This window comes from Aythya marila, assembly GCF_965140915.1.
Source record: "Aythya marila genome assembly, chromosome: 3".
Lineage (NCBI taxonomy): Eukaryota > Metazoa > Chordata > Aves > Anseriformes > Anatidae > Aythya > Aythya marila.
The window spans coordinates 601995-623623 of record NC_139044.1 but is presented as its reverse complement, the minus strand read 5'-3'; the positions used below and the strand labels follow the sequence as shown (position 1 = coordinate 623623).

Sequence of the window (21629 nt, the reverse complement as noted above, 5' to 3'; positions counted from 1 at the left end):
TTATAGGCCTGAAGCAAAGCCCTATCATGTCCAAGGGACTGCTATCCAAAATATATCTGAGATCTCCTGAGAGTTCAGGAGATTTGTACCTCTCCAGTACTGACAGAGGATTTTCTCTAAAGCAACAGAGCTGTAAGAATGGACAAAAAAAAAAAAAAAAAAAAAAAAAAAAAAGGGATTGGTCTTTCCCAGGGCGTTCTGAACTACCCCTGAGTACGTTTATGGATTCATCTCCTGCCATGCCCAGGGCAGCCCAGCCCTAACCCCCTCTCTGCTCTCCTCTACTTCACACAGTAGTCCCCACTGGGGACTTACATGTGGAGGTAGAAGTTAAAGTCCAAGAGCTCTGAAAACTTACTCCCTTTCAAGAAAGAAAAAGCAGTAGCTACAGCCGCATTATAAAAAGCAAGGACCCTACTTGTTTTTTAACAACCCCTATTCTCTCTTTACGTATAGGTGATACATAGGTAAACACATGAGTATGAAAAACACAGCTGGCACAACATAAGGACACAACACAGTACCTTTTGTAAATGCATTTTATGTGGTAAATAGGCTCGGGAGCCCAATTTTAAACCAATAAACCTTTTACAGATCTATATATTGTTATTTTGAGGCTCTATTATAAGGTCACAAGGACTAGAAATTCTGATACCGTTAGACAGCTCATCTCCCTGAAGCAAAGCTGGACCCCTGACCATCGCCGACCCCTCCAAAAGTCTGTAGTTTTGCAGATGCCGTTCAGACAAGGGAGAGGAGCTGCTGCTGCCTTCACTGGGCGTGATTGGGAGATGAAATGGGGAGATCCTAGTGTCATATCCACTGTGCGTTGCTGGTGAATGTTCATACCAAAAACAATAAATTGGGAATGACTGTTTAAAACGTATACTTCCAATGCACTTGCAATTGTACAAGTCAAATATTGAAAGCATCTGACATTTCTAGGCTAAGCAACAAATTATATTAGCCACAGGAATGCATAATAGCACCCCACGGATATGCAAAACTTATTCACTCATTTTCAAAGGCCACTGCTGCTTTCTGATTCACACCTACAACTAATGCCTGGCTGCTACTCATTTCCCAAGAATCAGTAATATAAATTCAAAGAGGCCAAGGGCACCTGCACACACTAGCTTTCCCCAATGCAGGCTATGAGAACTCCTCATTATTTATTACAGGCTTGTGAGGCTGATTTAGAAACCTCTCTTTCCTCTGAAGTCCATTTCAGCCTTCACAGGCTGATGAAAAAATCCAGCACGCTCCTCCAGTGCGCCGAAGATTACCCAGACTTGCAGGCGAGGATTTAGCCGTGCTAATACAGGAGCACAACTTCTATCCTTTTTTTTTCCCCTTTCTTTTTTTGTTGACCAATCAACTCCACAACAGGCGAGATTGTGCCTCAAGGGCATCGCTTTCAGCCACGTGATCAGCAGATTAACAGAGAGGCTGCAAAATCCTTTCCGAACAGAGGATCAAAATCTTTCTCTCTGTGTGGGGATTTTTATTTAGCTAGTTCTTTTTATTCGGTTTGCACATGTTTGTGAGGGAATTAAGGTCTGCAAAGGCATGTAAGATGGTCTGTTCTGGTTTCTAGCCTTTTCTCTTCAATCTGTATTTAGGAGTAGAAAGTTTTCCAATTCCATGTGGGAATATTACCTCTCCCCTGAGTCTTATGGTTGCGTTGTTATCGGTTGAATCTAGTAAGCCCACAGATGATGGCCCTGAAAGGTCACAGCTTAAAAATGTTTTGCAAAACTCCCCCTTTTCCCCACTGAAGTTCATATGTTCATTAAGGGAGATGGATATATTGAAATAGGCAGTGATACAATCTGTGGGGGAAAGGCTTGGGAAAGGTGTGAGCTGGGTGAGTCCTAAGGAGATGCATGAGACTCAGAAGGTTCTGCTGAGCAATAAACCACAGGATTAAATTTGATCATGTAAATAAAATAAATGACAATTGACTGGTTGTTGGCCCCGGCAGCCTGGCTATCAGGAAGCCGATGTGCCAACTACTTTGCAGCATGGAGATATATGGGGAAACCTTTAATATTCAAAGCACAGATCTCCTCCAAGGTATGCAGATACAGCTACTGCTGACGGTAAGAGACGACTCGGCTGCATTCACCATTGTAGCACAGAAACAGAAGTGTTTTTACTGGGGAAAGAGTACTTAAAAAAAAAAAAAAAAAAAAAAAAAAAGCAGACTGCCTTACATTCATCTAAGGCATGAAAGCACTGAAAGCACACCTGGAGCTACGCAGAGTGAGGATCACATGGGAAGGTGTACACACAGCATAGCCAAGCAGTTTCTTTGGCTACAGCATTTGTTGAAACAAAACTAACCCACTTGCTCAGCTGACAGATGACGAACCACAGCAGCATGCTGGGCTGAGAGCAGTTCACGTACAACCAACAGCAATGGCGAGAACAAACTCAGCACAAAAATAAGTGTTGGCATTTGAGAGCAATCACAGTCTGGTCACGAACAAGTCACAGAATTCAGCAAATAGAGAATTTCCCCTGCACTGTGCTTGGTTATTCCCACAGTCTCACTGTCAATATCCTACAGCTCCAGATTTCAAGCTGGGGAGCAGAGTGTGTGCAACACTGCTAAGGGCAGAGGGATTTTGCTTCACTGCTTGGCAATGAAAACTCCAATTCTTTTTCGTTTAAATCCATAAACCTTTTTCTGCCACCACTGGGAGCTACATCGGGTGACTTTGGGCCTTTAAGACCAGAGGCTTTTAAATAGCCATGCCGAAATGAAGGAATAAAATATTCCTTGCAATGGATAAATAGTCACAGATGATCTGTATTTTTTTCTAAACATTTAAATGATCCAACCTCGACCTTTGTAAGACTCACACCTATTTAGGCACACCTGCACTCATTCACCTGAGCATAAACCCAGAAATTCTGAGTTTCAGCTGAGACAGCCTGCTTTTCTAGCCTTCTAAATGAGAGCAGAGCTTTTCCCAAGGACAGGCGACTGTCAGCAGCGCTTCCTCCAGAGCATTGCAGAGATGACTCACCCAGACTCAGCCCCCAGCAGCCTGGGAGCGAGAGGCACTGTTGCTTGCAAAACTGCAGCATGACAAGGACCACAGGGCAAAGTGAGACGGAGCTGGGGGTGTACAGGTCATAACTCTGAGCACATTTGGCCCAGCACGGTCTGTGAAATGAGGAAATGTCTAAGCAAGAGGGACGGCAGCAGACATCCTCCCGAAAGGTGCATCCAGCATCAGTAAGTGACTTCTAGTTACATCCCCAAATGGGGATCTGGGGATTGGTACAGTGTCTGAGAGCAAACATTGGAAAATAAGGAAACTCTGCCCTGCGAGGTGCTTTTCCCCTTTCAAGTGGCCATGCGGTCAGTGTTCAGTGCAAGGCAACATAAGCAGATGGTGCACTCAAGTGATTTGCTGGAACTGATCGGGATGTGGTGTGTGTCTCTCCTCTGAGGCCCACTCAGAGAAAGCCCTCTTCTCAGGTTTTGATAGGGATGCACTTTTCTTTCACTACAGCCAAAACCCCTTCTGTGGATATGTTTGAGGATTTTTAAAAACGGGAATGTTTTGAAGACATGAACAGTACTTGCTAATGAAATTCTTCAGTAAAATAAGTTCTAATCAAGAATATTGACCTCATTTACCATATATTTATAGATACTACTCCTGTGAGTAAAGGCAGTAGGATGGGGCATGAACTCCACTTGAATGTAAACCAATTTCAACCTAAAGCAATCATTGCTTTCTTGTGTTTTATTTAATGTACATTTCTGGATGAAGAATCAGCAAATCTTCATCCTGGACCGAAGAATAACGTGGGAACAATTTCACATTGGATACAGAGCTTGATTTCTGTAAGCAACATTGCTCAGATTACATATTTCAGACTGAACTGCTTTCACAGGACTGACACGTATTTCTCAATAAGGGAATGCAAAGAGGGAGATGGCTTCTTCCTTCACGAATCCCCAATGACACATACTGCAGAAAATCCATGCAGTCTAAGAGATTGTGTAGTGCAGCTGCTGCCTGCACACTTAACCCACAGGTAAATTGAAGACCACAGTTTTAAACGAAGTTACCCTCTCAAGCTTTGAAAATGCATCTAAACAGCACATCTCGAGGACATCTAGCCTGGACACATCTGGTAGGATAAAAGTCCTTTGTTCAAGCAAATGAAAAACAAAATCCATTGTTGAGACAAAAATACATAATTTATGTCTCTTAAAACAATTTATGCCTTAAGACTACTCTGTAACTGTATTTCAGCCCCTGTAAGCATGGAGGCCAGTGACTGAGAGCCAAACCATTGTCTGAAATGCCCCAGGCTTAGTCCTTAGCCCAGGTAAGACGTGCAACGGGCAAAGACAGCAAGCATGGCCATGGTCACAGCCCTCAGGCTCTCTGCCCTCCTCCCTTGTGTGATGAGCTACCTACATGCTAGAGAAAGGGCTGTACTTCCAAGTGACCTTGAGCTCAAGAGAAGAACAGGAGCAAGAGATTTATTTAAGGAGCTTGTGGGAGGGGCATGCTCTATTTTTAAAGAAAAATAATCTATTTGTGGAGTTTATTACACTCCTGGACCTGGATGACTGCCAAAGAAAAAGGAGCACCCTCCTCCTCGGAGGGATATATTGCAAACCCTTCATCAGCCTTCACGTTGTCTGCAGCACCTACCTGTTCTCGCTGCTAGTTCAGGCTCCGTATTGATTAATCATGGAGTGTTTGCTGCATTTCTTGACCCTCTTTTGCTGGGAGCTGCCGTGTCAGCCTGGGGGATGAATACAGGCCGTGCAGAGACTCACCCCAAAGGGTGCCAGGCCCAGGAGCTGTGCTGGAGGTGGTTGCAGTCTGCCTCAATCAACTTTGCACTTGAAATCACAGCCAGCTCCCGAGCTGCCCTTGGGGCTCCTCTGCTCCCCAGCAGCCCCACCAGCAGCCGGATGCCTTTCCCCTGTCCCACTGCTCGCAGCCATACCCACAAATCCTCCCTGCAAATACTGCTTCTGAGGTTGCAGTGAAGAGGCTGAGAAGGAAGATTATTCTGTGTTGAACACAGGCAGGAGTAAAGCAGGGAGGGCATACTGCAGTATCCATCTTAATATTTGATGCAACGAAGCCCTCTGCCTTGGGGATTTGCTCTCAGCTGCTGCAGCGTGTGCAAACTGCTGCAGGAGCTGGCGCTGGAGCCCTGTGGGACCCAGATGGCCTCGCTGGGCAGCAGAGGGGGCAGCAGGCAGTGGGCAGGGAGAGGGGGCAGGGTTGGCAGCCCCCGTCTCCTTGGGAGAGGAGCCCTGCAGCTGTTAGTGAGGTTTTGTGTTCTGTCCTGCTTCTGTTCAGAGCCCAGATGTAGAGAGGAACAACGGCAGGCTGACTAATTATTTATTTTCTTCCCTTTTCCCTACATCCTCCTTTCCTTGCCATGAAGCTGCCTAGAATCCAGGTTAAGTAACACAAAAGAGCAGAGTCACAAAAAAGACCAATTACATTCTCGGGTTTCATTAGACATTGAGGGTAATCTCTGTCAGAAACTTCAGACAGGCCCTAATGGACACAAACCATCATCAATGCCCAGTAGACATCTGGCAGCAGTTTGTGAGGCAGCCTTAGGTTCACTCTCAGCATTTTAGGCACCTCAGAAATAGAGGCCATGATTTAAAACTTCGTCCTGGCATTCGGAAACAGCCGTATCTGTGGCTGATACTGGCAAATGAGGAAAATTACTTTTAGATGAATTCTGTATTTAAGAAAGCAAAGCCAGCTTGCAAGGAAGCGTTCTGTACTCTCCTCTTTTTTTCATCACTGCTGGAAAGCAGGGAAGTGCCTTGGGCTGAGTGAACTAAGCCATTGCTGGGTTCATTGAGGGAAGCATTTAAAGCAGCAGATCTCTTCTGAGGACTTGGCATAAGAGGCTGGAACAAGGCTCTCCCATTGTAATGAAAAACTCTAAAGATCATTCCCCTGTCAAGCTAAGGTGAAAAATAAACTCCTGCAGACCTTTTCTCAGAGGATTTGATCTCACTTCTGCTGAAGCAACAAAGTCTTTCTTATGAACCAAGTGGTCGCAGATTCTAGCTCATAAATCTCACATCTTAGTAGATCCTTGTCTAACTACAGATATTTATTCATAATGAAAATGATCAATATTTATTCATATTTAATAAGCATTCTTTGAAAGCAGATACTTTCCCTGTTCAGCAATACCAAATAATTTCCCCCTTTGGTAAAAGAGGAGCAAGTTCTCAGAAAGAGAACTTTCTGCTGAACCGTGGCACTCCCTGGGCAGCAGCACAACAGGAGCCTGCCTGTCTCCATCATAACCCATGTCATCTTCTGAGGAATGCATAGCATTCTCTGAGGAGGAAAACAATAGACCAGCCCGTCAGTCCTTGGTAAGAAGTTGATTAATGTCAGGAGTGAGATCATCCACTAGATTTCTCCTAGTTATTTTAGGTAGGTTAGTGAAATTTCTGATGCTATAGGAATCCTAGTCTTTGGCAAGCTTTCCTGCTCCAAATCTCCACTGACTCAAAACAGGATCAAGAATTAAAAATATACCCCAAAGCTTAAAGGGTCTATTGTATTTCCAGGACATTTCAATAGGCCTTAAGCTAAGCACTAAGCACAAGCTCACCAATAACACAAGCACAACAAACACAATGTTTTATAGCACGGATATGGAGATCGGAGTAGAAGCCATATATCTTGACCTTATTGTATCCCAGTGTAACAACAAAATTCATGTGAAGGCTTGTTGCTAGAATTAATAAACATGCTGGACTGCAGAGCTGGGAGCATTAGGTCAGGACCAAATTAACGTAATTGAGGCAGTGAAGCTTGACCAGGTAAGGCACGTGCCGTGTCTGGACTGCTGAGAAGGCTCCTTCATTCACTGCTGAGGAGCACTTGGCCTTGGCTAGCAAAGGTAGTACTGGTGAGACATGGAGATGGCCTGTCAGACAGGCTGCCTCCTGAGCCATCACTGAACTATTAGGAAAGCCCTAGGTGTCCCTGCCCAAGTTACCAAACCCAGAGCCACCCCAAAACTGGTGTTGTGTCACTTAGACCCACTTCAGAAGAAAAACGAGTTATAGGATTTACTGCCTTACTTCTTCAGACATAAAGACCATAACCACCTGGGAACACTATCAGCCAGTGGCTAAAGGCCTATTGGCAAATCCATGGAAATTCATGGCATGAACAGCTTCTTGCCCAGACCCAGGAAAGAAAACAAGGAAGGAGGGAAGGCAGGAAGGAAGGAAGGAAGGAAGGAAGGAAGGAAGGAAGAAAGGAAGGAAGGAACCCATCCTCTCAGCCTCAGTAGTTATCCATTCCTGGAGAGCAAGGGCAATCTCAAACCACGATCAACTCAAAAACTAGATGGAAGAAGATCCTAAAACAAGAGGCATTTCAGGTATTCCCAAAATCACCTCCCTGCAAGAACCTTGGCAATCTTTCCTGACTAATATGTAGCCTTGGACCCTTGATGGACCCGTTTACAGCCTTTGCAGTGGGTGCTTTTCTCCTTTGAGAGCCTAAGACGAGAGGAGGTACCCAGAAGGCAACATGAGGGATCAACTACAAATGTGTATCTTGATACAAGTAAAATAAACAATTCACTAGGACCATCAGTATTAAAATATGATTCCTCCAACTGTTTGTCTTTTTAAGGAAGTATGGTCCTTTTTGAAATGTGGCACAGCATTCACTACTTCAGCCTATAAAACGTTCAAGGCCATGCATCTTCATGCTTAATGCTCTTTCCAGAAGAGACGGGAACATGTATTAGAGGCTGCCAAGCACAGCTTCCATATTATCCCAGACATCTGATGTGTCATCTCCAGAAATGGCTCATCCATGGGAAGTCCAATCAGTCTTCATCTGCTTGATACCGTCTAAACATGAGATGTAAACATTTCCCACTTTGACTACATTTCCAGCTCCAAAGCTATGAGACTAAAAAAGCTTTTTTAACATCTCCGAAGTGCAAGCTACAAAACTTTGTCCTCTTCTCTCTCCAGTTCTGATTGTATATCAGTATTTCTTGGCTCTGCAGTCTATAATCAGTCTAAATGCTTTAAGGGGGCTGGACTAAACAACAGTACAAATGTCATTCAGCAGTGTAGACTCTTTGGCAGGAGTTAAACTAGACTCCTGCCAGATACATAGACAGGCACGAGTAAGCAAAGAAACTAACAAAAAAAAAAAGTTTTCAATTTTGTTCAAAATGTGCAATACACCAATTTTATAAACTCATCAAATAATGATCAAAAATCTCACTAAGAAGATTAAAGCTCTTAATTTCATAGATAAATGGAAGCTTTGCAGAAAATGAAATAAAGCACAAGGACTAAAATTATCCTTAGCCTTTTTGCAGCATTGACAAAAATGGTTCCTTTTCTATCTACTAGCAAAGCAAATGTGCATTTTCAGTGGCTAGACTTCTGACTGCTTTGTCACACTTTATGTACACATGCTTGCTAATCAGCTACTAAAATAAATGCCATAGTATTACCTCTGGAGGGAAGTTGTGTTCTCTTTGGTATTGGATTAGGTAGAAAGTGGGTTAAAATTCTCATTTAAAATGTTGAATTTCCCCCAGTACTTCACATTCTGAGCTTTCAAGTGTTAACATATAATGGAAATGTCCTCATTTTGGAAATGCCAGCTAGTTAAGCAGTAATGGAGATACACACAGAGTGAGTAAATGAATTATGAAATAAATTAATTTCAGCAGCACTAGTTGAAGAATGTTTCTATTTTCTTTGCTGGTCTGAGTTATTAAGCAAACAATTTTTCTGCATTATATTTGCTTGTCTCTTGGTTACCTACAGATAACATCTATACTAAAATATAATGCCACAGGACACAGCAACAGTACAGATTAGTAAACTTGACTGGTAGTTTACTCAAAAATCTAATTAATCACAAGCAATAATTTTATCTACAAGAACAAATGCTTTCTTTTTCACATATGCAAAACCGACAGTATTGCTTTTCACAGAGGCAAGAAATGTTTCCAACTATTTTCTTCAATTTATCTTTTTATTAAGTATTAGAAAATCTCATCCTTTAATATCTTACTCCCTTCATTGTTAACCTTTATAAAGTTAATTCTTCACATGGTTTTACAATGTGCGTTTCATAAAAAATGGTGCTTATCTTTTGCGCTTTTTTGTGAGTTCTAAGCAGAAAACTTCAAGAACAGTCAGAGATGTTTGCAGTAATGGCCAACTAAACTGTCATCTGACCTAGAAAGAGAACTTCTTGAATCACAAACACAAGTGAATGGCTTAATTTCCTATGACATCTGCAGTTACATCTGGACATTTCCCTTCGGTCCATCTGTATTTGGCAGTCCTGCAGTGTGTTTAATTTGCTCAAAGAATGCCAGATTGCTGCTGACCGTTACAAGGCCACATGCACACATCTTCTCTTCCTGTGAAGAGAAACAGGTCCTGACAATTTCAATAACAAATTTTACATAGCGGATTCCAAATCTCTATCTCAGGTCAATGCAGCTCACCTCTGGTTTGAGAGGTGTGCTTTTTAATCTCATGCTTCTGCGTGTCTTGTCTCATCTGTGATTCTTGGGCACGAGTTCGTGAAAATGAACTTGTCAACCAGGCAACAAAAACTTTTTCTACCTCAATGGTTCAAAGCCAGTTTTGCAGTTCTTCCCCATATTAAAACACATGGCAGCAGAGAAAGCGATTTCCTAAAATTCAGATTGAATGCTTTTGTTCCAGTATCCCCAGCAACTTAGAATATTTCATATAACAGCGTCATCCTATAATGCAGCCTGCCTGCACTTGCCATTTGTTGCTCTGTTTCACTCATGGCAGACCTGAATAGCCTGTCGTCTTCCTTTAGGAGGCCTTTTAACAATGGTAAAGCTTCTGTGAGGGCAGTTATAATCCAGACAAGCTAAATCGCTGTCCTGGATATTCTTTGCTCAGTGTGATTCTTTGGGGGCAGCATCTCTTGTGACTGTTGCTGGAGACGGTTGCTATTTCTGCATAGCTGGATGTGATAGCTCAGCTGAGAAAATGTGACCAACATACCTACAACTGCAGAGCTGCGTTTTTAATAGCATCCTCCTGGTGCCTCAAAATATCATTTCACCTGACTCTTTTAGGACTTTTAGGGCTCCTATCAAAAATCTTGTGTACCAAATTACACAGTAATACTCGCCAAAGCATCATTTTTTAAAAACTGTTTAATTAAGAATATTCACAGTGAGCAAATTCTGGACTGAAACTTAGGCTTTACACTGTTGCCACATCTGCAGACTTTGCACATGCAGTAAGGGAGCAGAAAGCCCTTGTGCTCTGCACATGAAATTGAAGAAATGCAGCATTGGTGGAGCTTCAAATGTGTGCAAAGAGCAGGCTGAATATCTAGAAATGATTTTCGCTGAAATGATTCAACAAATAATTTCAAATGAGAAGGAAGTCAAGAAAAAACACAATTTGTTGTGAGCAATCCCCAAAGTCAGAAAGATAATGGGGGTTTCACTATATAATTTATACGCTGCGAATTCTTCTCTTGCTTCTTCAGCTGCGATGTGCCTTAAGAGTATCTCAGCTGTGTGATTACCAAGGTGCTGATGAGACATTTTTCTCAGCTTTGCTCCTGCTCTGGACTGAAAGAACTGATTCAGTAGAGGTGACTCAGTTCTGCTCTGCCATTTTGGAGAGAGGACCTGGCCAAGTTCTCCTTCAGACACGTGATTCATAGTGAAATTCCTAGTGAGCTCAACTAGATGAGAATAGGCTCTGTTCCTGCCTTGTATAATCCACTGCATGCCTGTGTGTATGTAGCTCTTTGCCTAGTTGCTCAGTCAGTGAATTAAATTGTTATAAACCCTGAGATTTAGGCAGGGGATGTACATAGTGGCATGCAGAAGACAACAAGTGCACGTGAGACATAGTGTTCAATGCTTCCTGAACCTCCACCCCACACCGTGTGCTTGGGCTCACACTGCTCTTGCCTTGGAAAGGAGGAGCAGCTCCACAGCTTGTCTTCTGCGTGCTGCAGCTATGCATTATTAATGCTTTTGCACTTGAGAGGCTTGCTTTGGGAATAGGCCCCTTTGTTGTTGTGTCCATAGAGTTAAAAAGTGCTTAATTACTGCCAGAAAGACCTTCCTCTTCCTCCTAAAGTGTGTTTTTAAGTCAGTTGTTGTCAGGATCTCCACACAGTGCCAAGGAGGTTTGCTCTCCTGATTGCAGTGGTGCTGTGCTGGTTTACCCCAGCTAAGCCTCTGGGACTATATGCTCGGTTGAAAGTGGAAGTGCCCTGCCTCCGAAACAATTTCCTTTTCTTGTAGCTATTGTTCTGGCTCTTTCAGCTCTGCAGGATGTCTCATTCCAGGCATGGTCTGTCAGACGAAGAAGGGCTAATTCTGGCTGAGAGGACCTGCCCACGGCAGGTTTGCAGCCCTCTGGTTGCTAACAGTCTACACAAGTATTTCTGGTGCATTCCTGTAGGCCTTTATGCCACAGGACACTGATATTCCAAATTCTCATCTAAAAGCCTGAAAAAGTGTCCTTACTTGTTTTTAGGAATGTTCTTTTTGTGATGAGGACTCAGTATCAGAACATTTTTCTGTGATGCTTCCTCATTTTTTCCCTTGCCCTGTACATAGTTAGCAGAAGTATTCTTTCTCTTACCCACTGGAAGTGAGGATGAGGTAGGAAAAAACATTCTTCCTAGTCTACGTGAGCGACTTCCTCTTCCTACGTGAGCTTTCAAATTACTGTGACTTTTTTTCCTGTCTCTCCTGCACTGTGGCCTGTAAACCCATTCATCTGAGCAACTGCTTACAAGCATGAGCATGGCATTCACAAATCCCACCTCACAGTGGGATCTCAACACTTCTGGTGATGCCCTTTTTATAGTCTACCACTTTCGTTCTGTCTCATGACTTCAGCTGTGAGGCAGTAATTTAACCCCCCATCTGGCGCTATTAATTTGCACTGATAACTTCATGTCTCTTCTAAAATAGGCTTCTATTTCTAACACACTTGAAAAGAGTGCCTTTTTTTAGGCTTTCTAGCTAAATGAGAAAGTCTGGGCTCTGCCTTGTGATATCACAAACAGTGGTTTGCTTTTATTTTTGATGTAAGCGCTGCAGAATGAGTGTGCTTGTCTCAAATACTGCAGTGAGTAGATAGCAGTCATTAATGTTTTGCTCAGCTTTGTGTCTCTGAAACACTAACCTGATGATAACGGAAAACTTGATTAAATTTTGAAGGCACTCTGACTTCTTACAGAAAGTAGATTGTTTTGAGAAATAAATTCTGGTTGCAGGCATGAATGGAAGAGTATTTTGTCTGGAGATCATCTACATGTACAACTTACCTCTTGGAGATGTCACCACATAAACAGGCTAGACCTTGAAAAGAAGATAAAGAAACTGAAATTTGTAAACAGCTCTGGAGTCCCACATTCTGTACTTGAAGGTCTAATCTCCCAGCATCACAGAATTTGGCCTGGCCACTGGATCCCTGCTTTACCTCATCACCTGCCAAGCTGGGGAATCTTTTAAAAGCTTTGTTTGTAATCTCCTAAGTGCAAGAAAAGACTTTCTGAGAGCAAGGAACAGAACTATAATGAGATCCTGACTGGGAAAGAACAGAGCTCTCCAGAATATGAACAGTAAAGAGGAAGGTAAGTATTATTCCATAAAGAAATAGGAGTGAAAGTGGGAAAATCATAGCAGAGCAGCAGTAGCTTCTCATCAATCTAAGTAGCAATTTAATAACTTTGCGGACAAATGGTTGCATCCACAATGAAAAACTTGTGGGATTTCACTGTTCAATTAAAAAGCATGCATTGTCACATTCTCCACCAGTGGCATTCTTGAAATCAAGACTGGATAGTTGTACTGCTGCAGAAGCAGTTAATTTGGAGAAGCCCCATAGAATTGGGGGGCTACTGGTAAGTAACCTCATGTGGCCTCTTATTGAAAGGACCAGGCAAAGGAGAAGGAAGCACAGATGGTGTTGATGTAGTGAGGAGCCCAGTCAGATCTTCATCTCCACCCGCACTGTTTCTGTCTTGCTAGTCTTTCCCTGCTTGCCGCTTCCTGTTACATGTGCCCTGTGGTGTATAAACCCTCCTCTGTCCATACTAGCACTCTGACCCCCCTGTCCTGAATGGGGCTGTTAGGTACCACGCTGCTTGCTGAGACTGCTGCTCAATATGACCTAGAGAAATGAAGATAGGGTTGAGCAACGCAGTGTTGTTTTCATCACTGAATCTCCCTCTGGCTTCCCTGACTCTACTTTTGTTAAAGCGCTAAAACAGAGGGAGGCTGTGTCCAGGTGGCTATGTCTCAAGGAGACTAGATTTTGATTCAAGTCCCTGCTGTGCTTTGACCATGTAAACCATATCCTGGCTGTAAATTCTTTCCTTGCATCTCCATCTCCTGGCAGGGTGGTTTCCCTCACGGCATTTGGGAAATAAAAAGAGAAAGCTGAGGTTGGGTGAGGTGAGGTGGGACTGGGAAGAGACCACAAACACCCAAGAAACAAAAAGGCAGCAGAGTTACTGAGGCCTCCAAGAGGGCAAGAGGTGCTGCTAGGCTCTTCTGTCACATGCTACCACCTATCATCCGGCTTAATACTGTCACATTAAGTGCCCTGGGCACTAATCTGGGAATTGGGATACTACCATAGCTAACCCTGGTCTTGTGGTGCCTGCAGCTCCTTTGCATTATTATTTGTCAGCCTGTCAGAAATGCACGTCAGTTATTGTTTACCAGGCTCAGAAAATCATCTTTGGAGTCTAGAAGTTGTTCCAGGAGCATTTGGTACCATTCAGAACAGTTAATTGAGAAAAAAGGAAGTAGACAATGCAATGATTTAAAAATACCTTGCTAATATTTAAAATTGGAGGCATGCAGATGGCCCTACAGTTGCATTACAAAAGTGGTCTAGAACATTATAAATGATACTCAGTGCATTCCTGGCGCCTCCAGGGTTTTTTCCACTGTCTCTTTCTTGCTGTGCTCAACCCTAAAATGAGCTAAACTGACAAGCCTCCACCAGAGCAGAGAGCCATCTTTCTTTTTCTTTCTTTCTTTCTTTCTTGCTTGCTTGCTTGCTTTTTCCCTCTTTTTTTCCCCTCTCTTTCTCTCTCTCTCTCTCTTTTTTTTTTTTTTTTTGAATAAGGAAAACCTCTGAGGAAAATCAGACTTGAAGGGACTTGCTGCCTTTTCTGGGCTAGTCTCTTGTGACCACCAACATGTAATCCCCTTCATGAATTCATCAAGAGGCATTTTGAAACCATTTGCTGCCGTTGGCCTTTCTGTCCCCGCTACTCTTGTTCGTATAATAAAAGATGTATATTATCAAGAACCGGAAAAATGGGTGCCATATCTCAAGAACATGTTTTTAATGGCAAAAACCTGTAGGAAATCCTTCAAAAGGTTAGGCAACCAATACATGTTCCCATACAGCTGAGCAAATAAAACAAATGCTTCTCTGGGGAGAAGGGCTGTTAGAAGTCAGCAGTGAATTCTGGTTTAATTGGCTTCGCATACCTCGGTTTGTTTCTTGAGGGCTTTTCACATACTTGAGTGTCACTTAGGTGAATGCTCTCCGGAAAAGCAAATGTTTGGCTGAAACGCTCAAATATTCACGAAACATGTCCAGGTTGTATATTCAGCTGTCGCCTTGCCAGTTTGGCACCGGCACTGTTGAACAAAAAGGGCTCAGCCCCACTCTTTGTTGTGTTACGTCTGGCCACAGAAGCACAACCAAATGTGTGACTGTTCCACCTGCCCTCTGGCCTGAGATTGTTTTCTCCTCTTGCTGCCACGAATGTGGTACGAATGCTCTGGGACTATCTGGCACCTTCCAGCCAAGCCTTCCACCCACCTGTAGGGGACAATCATTTGTACCATCCCCTTCAAGGCAAAAGAAGTGAAACACACCCACGTTGGGAGAATGTTGCATGGATCAATTTTTGGGTCACCAACATGAGGCAGTGGAGACTGCTGTGCTCCAACATACATAAAAATATCCTTCAAAAGGTATGGGATGCTTGTCCTGCACCTGAAACTGTGGAATGCAAACTAGAAGTTGTTTTCATCTCAGTTCTTTCTTCTGTAAGTGAAGGTAATTGAGGCACTCGACAAAGGTTTTATTTATCTAGTGTGTGATACTTCCATCTGAATCCCAGCTTTCTATGTGCAGCCCCTGTGCTTGAATCACTAAACAACGATATCTGAAGCTAAAATGACTGAACATCCCTAGTCTACACAAACTGTGACAGCTTTCTCAGTGCTTCCTGCAAGAACAAATCGTTCCTGAGAGATGGCTGGGCCTAACACATAGAGAACAGAAACTTCACACTGAACAATGTGGGTCACCTACGGGGTCAGCACTGCTTGAGCTCTGCAAGGTACGTCCCCATGTGCGCAGGTGGAACAGAGGCCAGCCAGGCAGGAGCAAGGCAGGGCTGAATCAAACAGCGACTCCCTCATGCCTACAGAAATGACAGCTCGTCTGAGGCCCTGTGAGGTAAATGGTGAGGTGTCTAAGGATGTGAATGGGAACCAGACTGAACCAAAAATACTGACACGGAGGGGGGAAAGAAAACTTTCATTTGCATCTGAAGCGTGGTGAAGTTAATTTTAGTACCTTTTCTTTTAAAAGATACTTAAATATGCATGGAAGACTTCTGTTCCTGTTTAAAAAAAATCAGTGAATGGCAACGCTATTCTGACAGATCAGCTCTTCTGAAGTATACTTTTGTTTCGTGACATTTTTTAGAGTAGCTGGAGGAAATGTTTACCTCTGTAGGGCAGATCAATGAACTGGTGTGTGTGCAGTTCCACCGTGAGCTATAATTTTCAGAAGAGGGAAGGAACCAAAGGAACAATTGGCACATCTTCCAAATTGCTGGTTTATATGAAAAACAAATCTACTTTGTCTGGTAAAAATGTTTTGCAACTAAGAAACAGAGTTCCTCTATTGGGGTGGAGAGTAATACAACAAGTGAAGAACTCGTGACAAACACCATAGCTGCGATGTGATCAGAGCCTTCATTTTTCAGCCCACTCTGCAGTAGACTTCTAGTCTCTTTTGCAGGCCAGTGACTGCAAAAGCATTTGGAGATTTGCAGCCTGGGATTTTTAGTGAGAATACAGAACTGAGAAAATGTAGGAGGTGAAACAAAATGTAGGAGATGAAAGTGATCAATGGGGAATTGCAAACATGCCCCGGCAAACACTCTGTAGGGCCTTTGTATGTGTACCTCCCTGTCATTTGGTAGGTTTTGAATAAGAAATTGGAAATCTTGCAATAATTTTTTAAAATCACATACATGAAGCATCCTGCTATAATCATGGTCTGGGATATATGTTTTAGTTATTAGCACCAACGCAGGCTCCGATAATTATAATTTTGCTAGTGCATTCTGACAGTAAACTCTGGTAGAATAACTCCATCATATTAAAAGCACAAGGTATACTATAATGTATACAAATGTATAAAAACAGTTCTCCTCTTTCTGATTTAGAAATGTGTACAGTAAAGACTTTGCTTTGGCTTTGTTTTTGTATACTTCTACTACACCAGTAATGTGGCTGAGTAGCCAAAGAGTTAAAAATACTGCCTTAAAGGACTTGGGGGAAGGTGCATAATTTTCCGGTGCATTTATTGGAATGCACAAAAACTTCCCATTACTTCCCAATGGGGAAAGAATGAATGAGTGCTGCTAGGAAATGCAGTCTGTGAAATCAGACCACATCAATTCACCTGAAAGTGCAGGTTTCATTTTATTACGCATTCATTTATACAGTTCTGACTTTTTCTGCACACAAATGTGCACCTGGGGAAAACTCGACTGTGTTCCTGGGTTTTACGCCATCGAAAAAGTTCTGCTGAAGTTATACACCAGCAGAGTGCAGCAGAACCCAACCTGAAATAAAGCCAGAACGTGCAGTATTCCCGCTCCACTGCTTCATCATTGCTTGCTGTCAGCATTCGTGAGGCAGACAGCTACTTGAATGTTGCCTGAGAATCTGCGACAACGAAAAACCAGACTGGTACAAATAGGGTTTGGGGGAAAACCATTTCGAGATACTTCTGTTCCCAGAAAAAAAGCATTCCTTCAGCAAGTACACGGCTTTCTGTTTTAAAACATGAATGGTGAGCCCCAGCTCAGGAACTCATCAGCCTGCAGTGTAACGCAGCACTCACCTATGCCAATGCACACCAATCGACAGTGTGACCCAATCCCATGTAAAAAGAGAAATGGAGCATTGTTTAAAAAAAAAAAAAAAAAAAGCTTTAAAAGCTTTCAAAGGCAAGAAACAGCCATGAAGCCATCATGATTAATTACTCGGTATTGCTTTCTTCTCCCCATGCTTGTACTAGAATACAGCTTTCTTCAGTGAATGAGATACCTTATCTCTCAAGAAAGAAAGAAAGAAAGAGAGAGAGAGAGAGTGGAAGAAAGAAAGGAGAAAGAAAAGGAAAAATACGTAATGCAATGACTGAATTATCTTTAATATTACAGTGTGCCACTATATTTCAGAGGGGATATATCCACATCACTTTTTTCCCTTTGAAAAACCTAAACTACTAAATATGGTCTCTGTTACAAGTCCCACAAAAGGACATGCAGGATTTCCTCTTGGACTGCAGGGCTAATCAATATGTGCCCATTGCTGGGAGCAGGATGCTTTCCATACCCTGCGCTTATCTCTAGCACCACGCAGCCTGACTGACGAGCTTATTCAGAGCCTCATCCAAAGTCACCACTGGAAGTAGTTTCCTTGATTTCATCTAACTTTGGATAAGATGCCTTGGAATAATCAAAATCAGAAATCCTCACTCAGCTCTCTGCCCATCAGGGTCGTAATGCTTTGTCCAAGTTTGTTTCTTTCATCATGGTGCTCTTTAAAACAAGGAAGAGAAGATTGCAGATGGGGACAAAGATGAGGTAAGAGAGGAGGAAATAGCAAGCAAAAACAATGATAGATGTAAAGACAAATCTAAATTTCATTCTTGAATAACAGGACAAATGGTCCAAACACTTCCTCTAGGCCACTGCAAGCCACTAATGCTCTAGCCACTTTGAGTCTCACAACATCAGCCATAGGATGATCGTAAAGCAGGAAGGAACAACTGTGAGCCTATGGAGTTGCATTCTGTTTGTACCCTGTAGAAAGCAAAGTCCTAGAAAATGCAGTGGGATGTGGAACAGCATATTGACAATTATCATCTGATGAGAGGCAGATTTTGCTGGTGGGAGTGCGTAGCTGTGTATTCGTGGAGGGAGTAACAAAGGGGCGATAGACGAGAGCTAGGAACACAATTTGTTTATTTCGGTGTTTGTTGTAATTCGATGCAGGAGCTGAATCTGCAAAGTCAGTAAGGAAGAAAGCCAGAGTTTATCAAAACTAAGGGCACAGATATCTGTTAAGGCTCAAAAATGATGAGGCAAAAGAAATTAACTATTCTCTGACAACTGATGGCCTCGACAAACTATATTCAATGCTTCCAGGAGTAGATATGTGAGCCCTTGTGCCTGCTCCAAAGTCCAGCTTCCTGGAGGTAACTGTGATCTGCCTGAGCCCTGCATCCTGCTGCAGTTCTCAAGCAATGCGTTTTTCTTCTCTCCATTAGATGCTCTCAAAAGCTCAAACAATTCTACTGTTACAGATTACCTGGCACTCGCCCAGCCCAAAGGTGACTGCATTTGTAGTGGTGGAGGAAACCTCACGGGTAGAAAAACAGTGAAGGTCAAAGTCAGTCTACATTTCTTGTGGTTTTACCTGGCTTCTAACCCTAGAAATCTCTGAAATGCATGTATGCGTGCCTGTGTTTAGGTATGTATAAATGAAAGTACTGTGATTATGTTATAAAGACTTCTGAGAGATTCAGGAAAATTTATCAGAAAAAGAGTAATTGTGTGAAGAGCTAGGGTAAATGTAAACCAATTTCTTCTCTTCCTAGGCTTTCCTACATTCCTCAGAAAATAAACTGTTAACAAAGTGAGCTCTGCACTCTGCAATATACTTCCCTTTTTTCCCCGAGGGTTGCTATATATGCAGAAGCTGTAGCCTTGTGACACAAAAGCCTAAAAATTGCTTAAGTTGTTAATACCAAGAGGGAAGTATGTTGATTAGTTACCTTGCTCAGTTAAAGCAGTGCAAGCATTAGGCATAGACCGTGCTTTATTTGCCTTAGCAATTTAATCGTGCTATTTGTTGCCATGCCCAAAGCGTATGGAAATGAATGAAAAGCTTTCTGTTGACCTGAAAAGCAGCTCCCACCTCCAGTGCAATAAATCTGCAAATTGGAGCTGTGTCTCATTAGATGTATTTTGAGGGCTCAGTGCTGGCTGGATTCTGCTGTTCTTTATTTTCCTGCCCCCGTGAGTGCAATGGTCACAGAGCCTGGTCCTGACTGCTCTTGGATATCCCACTCTAATTTTCTAGTTAGTTGTAGAAAGAAAGTTAAACTGCATTTATTTGGGGGTTGCTATTTAGCTGCATTTTGTTTCATAACACGCTGAGTTTCTGCATGTCCTCTTGACTTCAGTGGCAGTCTCAAGCTCTTGCTTTTCCAATCGGGCCTGCTTTCACCTTTTTTTTTTTTTTTTTTTTTTTGGTGGCTTCTGCAGGCTCCTTGTCACTCACCCTAGGTATCAAACTCTTCAGCGGTGTCCTCCTGGCTGACCCCTTCTGCACTACGCAGAAGCAACAGAAAACCGCTGCTGCTTTTCCCCTAGCCTGGCATCTCTGGCCATGATGCAGCGACATGCAGGGAGACGGGAGCCCTGGGACAGAGCTGCTTCCCCAGCCGTACCCTCTGGAGCACTTGCGCCCTCCCGGCTGGCCCCAGCCCTTCCCTGGCACCCCACAGAAGTGGCTGCCCCACACCAGCCTCTCATTGTCGCGGTGCTGGGAGACTTGCTACACACCTAGAGCCAGGACGGCACAGAGAGGAGAGGGACAGGCACGTCCTTGTGGATGCTGCAGCCAGGTACGGTTTGCGGGGCTGCTCCGCCACCCCCGGGCTCCACCGCAGACCAGCCTTCCCCCCCCCCCTTCCCCCCTCCCGCCCCCTTTTCAGCTGGGAATGAAACCAGCAGCAATTACTCAAGCCGAGCACGTAAATCTGGCAGATCCCGCGGCCCTCGTTTGACGCAGCTACGCGGCGCAATGTCTGGACGCCCAGCCCGCTCCCCCCTTTCTCCCCTTGTTTATTCGCCCCGCAGCAAGCGGCAAAGTTCCCAACTTTGCCAGCAGCGAGCTGCGCCCAGGGGAACGGGAAAACTGGGCAGCGGGAAGGACGGAGGGGAGAGGGCCGGGGGAGCTGGGGGCGCCGCGTTGTGTAGGGGGCTCAGTGCCCCTGTCCCAAGGCTGCAGAGCCCCCAGACCGAGGGTTATGTAACCCCGCTGCCCTTAGGCCACCTGCCAGCGGGCTGGGAGAGCGGCCGAACGCCGTGCCATTCCGCCATCCCGCCCTATACGCGTTTTATTATCATCATTATTAATTAAAAAAAAAAAAAAAATATCGCGCCGAGGCACCGTCAGACCACAAAACCCACAACGCTTCGTGCCCGAGGTCCCGTCCGAGGAAGAGCTGGCTGGGGACGGTACGGGGTGTGTGTGGGGGGGGTTGTGGTTTGTCTGTGTGTGTGTGTGTCTGTGTGTCTGTGTGTCTGTGTGTGTGTCTGTGTGTGTGTCTGTGTCTTTGGGGGGGTGTCGGAGCCGCAGGGCTCTGCAGCGCGCCCGCCTCCGCCTGCGCTCTGCCTGCGGCGGGCCCCGCGCGGGGCTGCCCGGGAGCTGTCCGCGGTGCTGAACGGGGCCGGCCCCGGAGCTGTCCGTGGTGCTGAAGGGACAGAGCCCGGCGGGAGCTGGGGGGCGAGCCCCGGAGCTGTCCGTGGTGCTGAAGGGGTCGGCGCCCGGCGCTGTCCGTGGTGCTGAAGCCCCCTCCCCGCTGTCCGCGCTGCGGGCAGGGCGCTGCAGTGCCCGCGCGGCCGCAGCGCAGCCCCCGGGAGCCCGCAGCCCGCTCTCCTCCCGCAACAAACGGAGATTTATTTGTTCCCCTTCTCCTCCGGCCTCCCGGCGTCCCCGCGGCAGCCCGGCACGGCGGAGAAGCAGAGCTCGGCTCCCTCCCCCCCTGGGCCAGCCGTGGATGAGGCTGGCGGCGTCGCGCCCTCGCCTTCCTCCAGCCCTGCGGCAGTCGAGAGGCTGCGGACAAAACGCCGCGCGGATTCCTCCTTAAATCCCCCCTTTTCTCGCTTCGTTTTCACGGCCCCCACCCCCTCCCCTTCCCCCCTGCGCAGCCGGTGCCCCCGGTGCCCCCCCCGCCCGTACCTGTGTCCGTGCAGCGCTCCGCCGGGGCCGGTGCTGGGTGCCGCAGCTGGGAGGCAAGGACAGCGCTGCTGACCTGCGGGGCTCCTTCTTCAATGGACCGGGAGCCGTGCCCTCATCAAAGATGGCCGTCCGCTCCTACGTCAGCAGCTTTTAATAGCCCTCCCCGGCGGGGGGGTTGGAGGGGGGGAGAGAAGCGGAGAGGGGAGGAGGGAGCGGGCGGGGGGCAGAGCGGGGCCCGGGCGGCTTTGAGTCATCGCCGCCGCCGCCGC

The 21629-nt window shown here is 45.0% G+C and overlaps 1 protein-coding gene across 1 annotated transcript in view; it reads right to left on the bottom strand.

The window, feature by feature from the left end:
- SNAP25 (synaptosome associated protein 25) overlaps positions 1-21426 on the bottom strand; it is a 60588-nt gene extending 39162 nt beyond the window's left edge. Inside the window, exon 1 of the mRNA XM_082757292.1 lies at positions 21361-21426. The gene's annotated coding sequence lies outside the window, so the exon portion shown is untranslated. The remainder of the gene's footprint in view (positions 1-21360) is intronic.
- Positions 21427-21629: the final 203 nt, after the last annotated feature.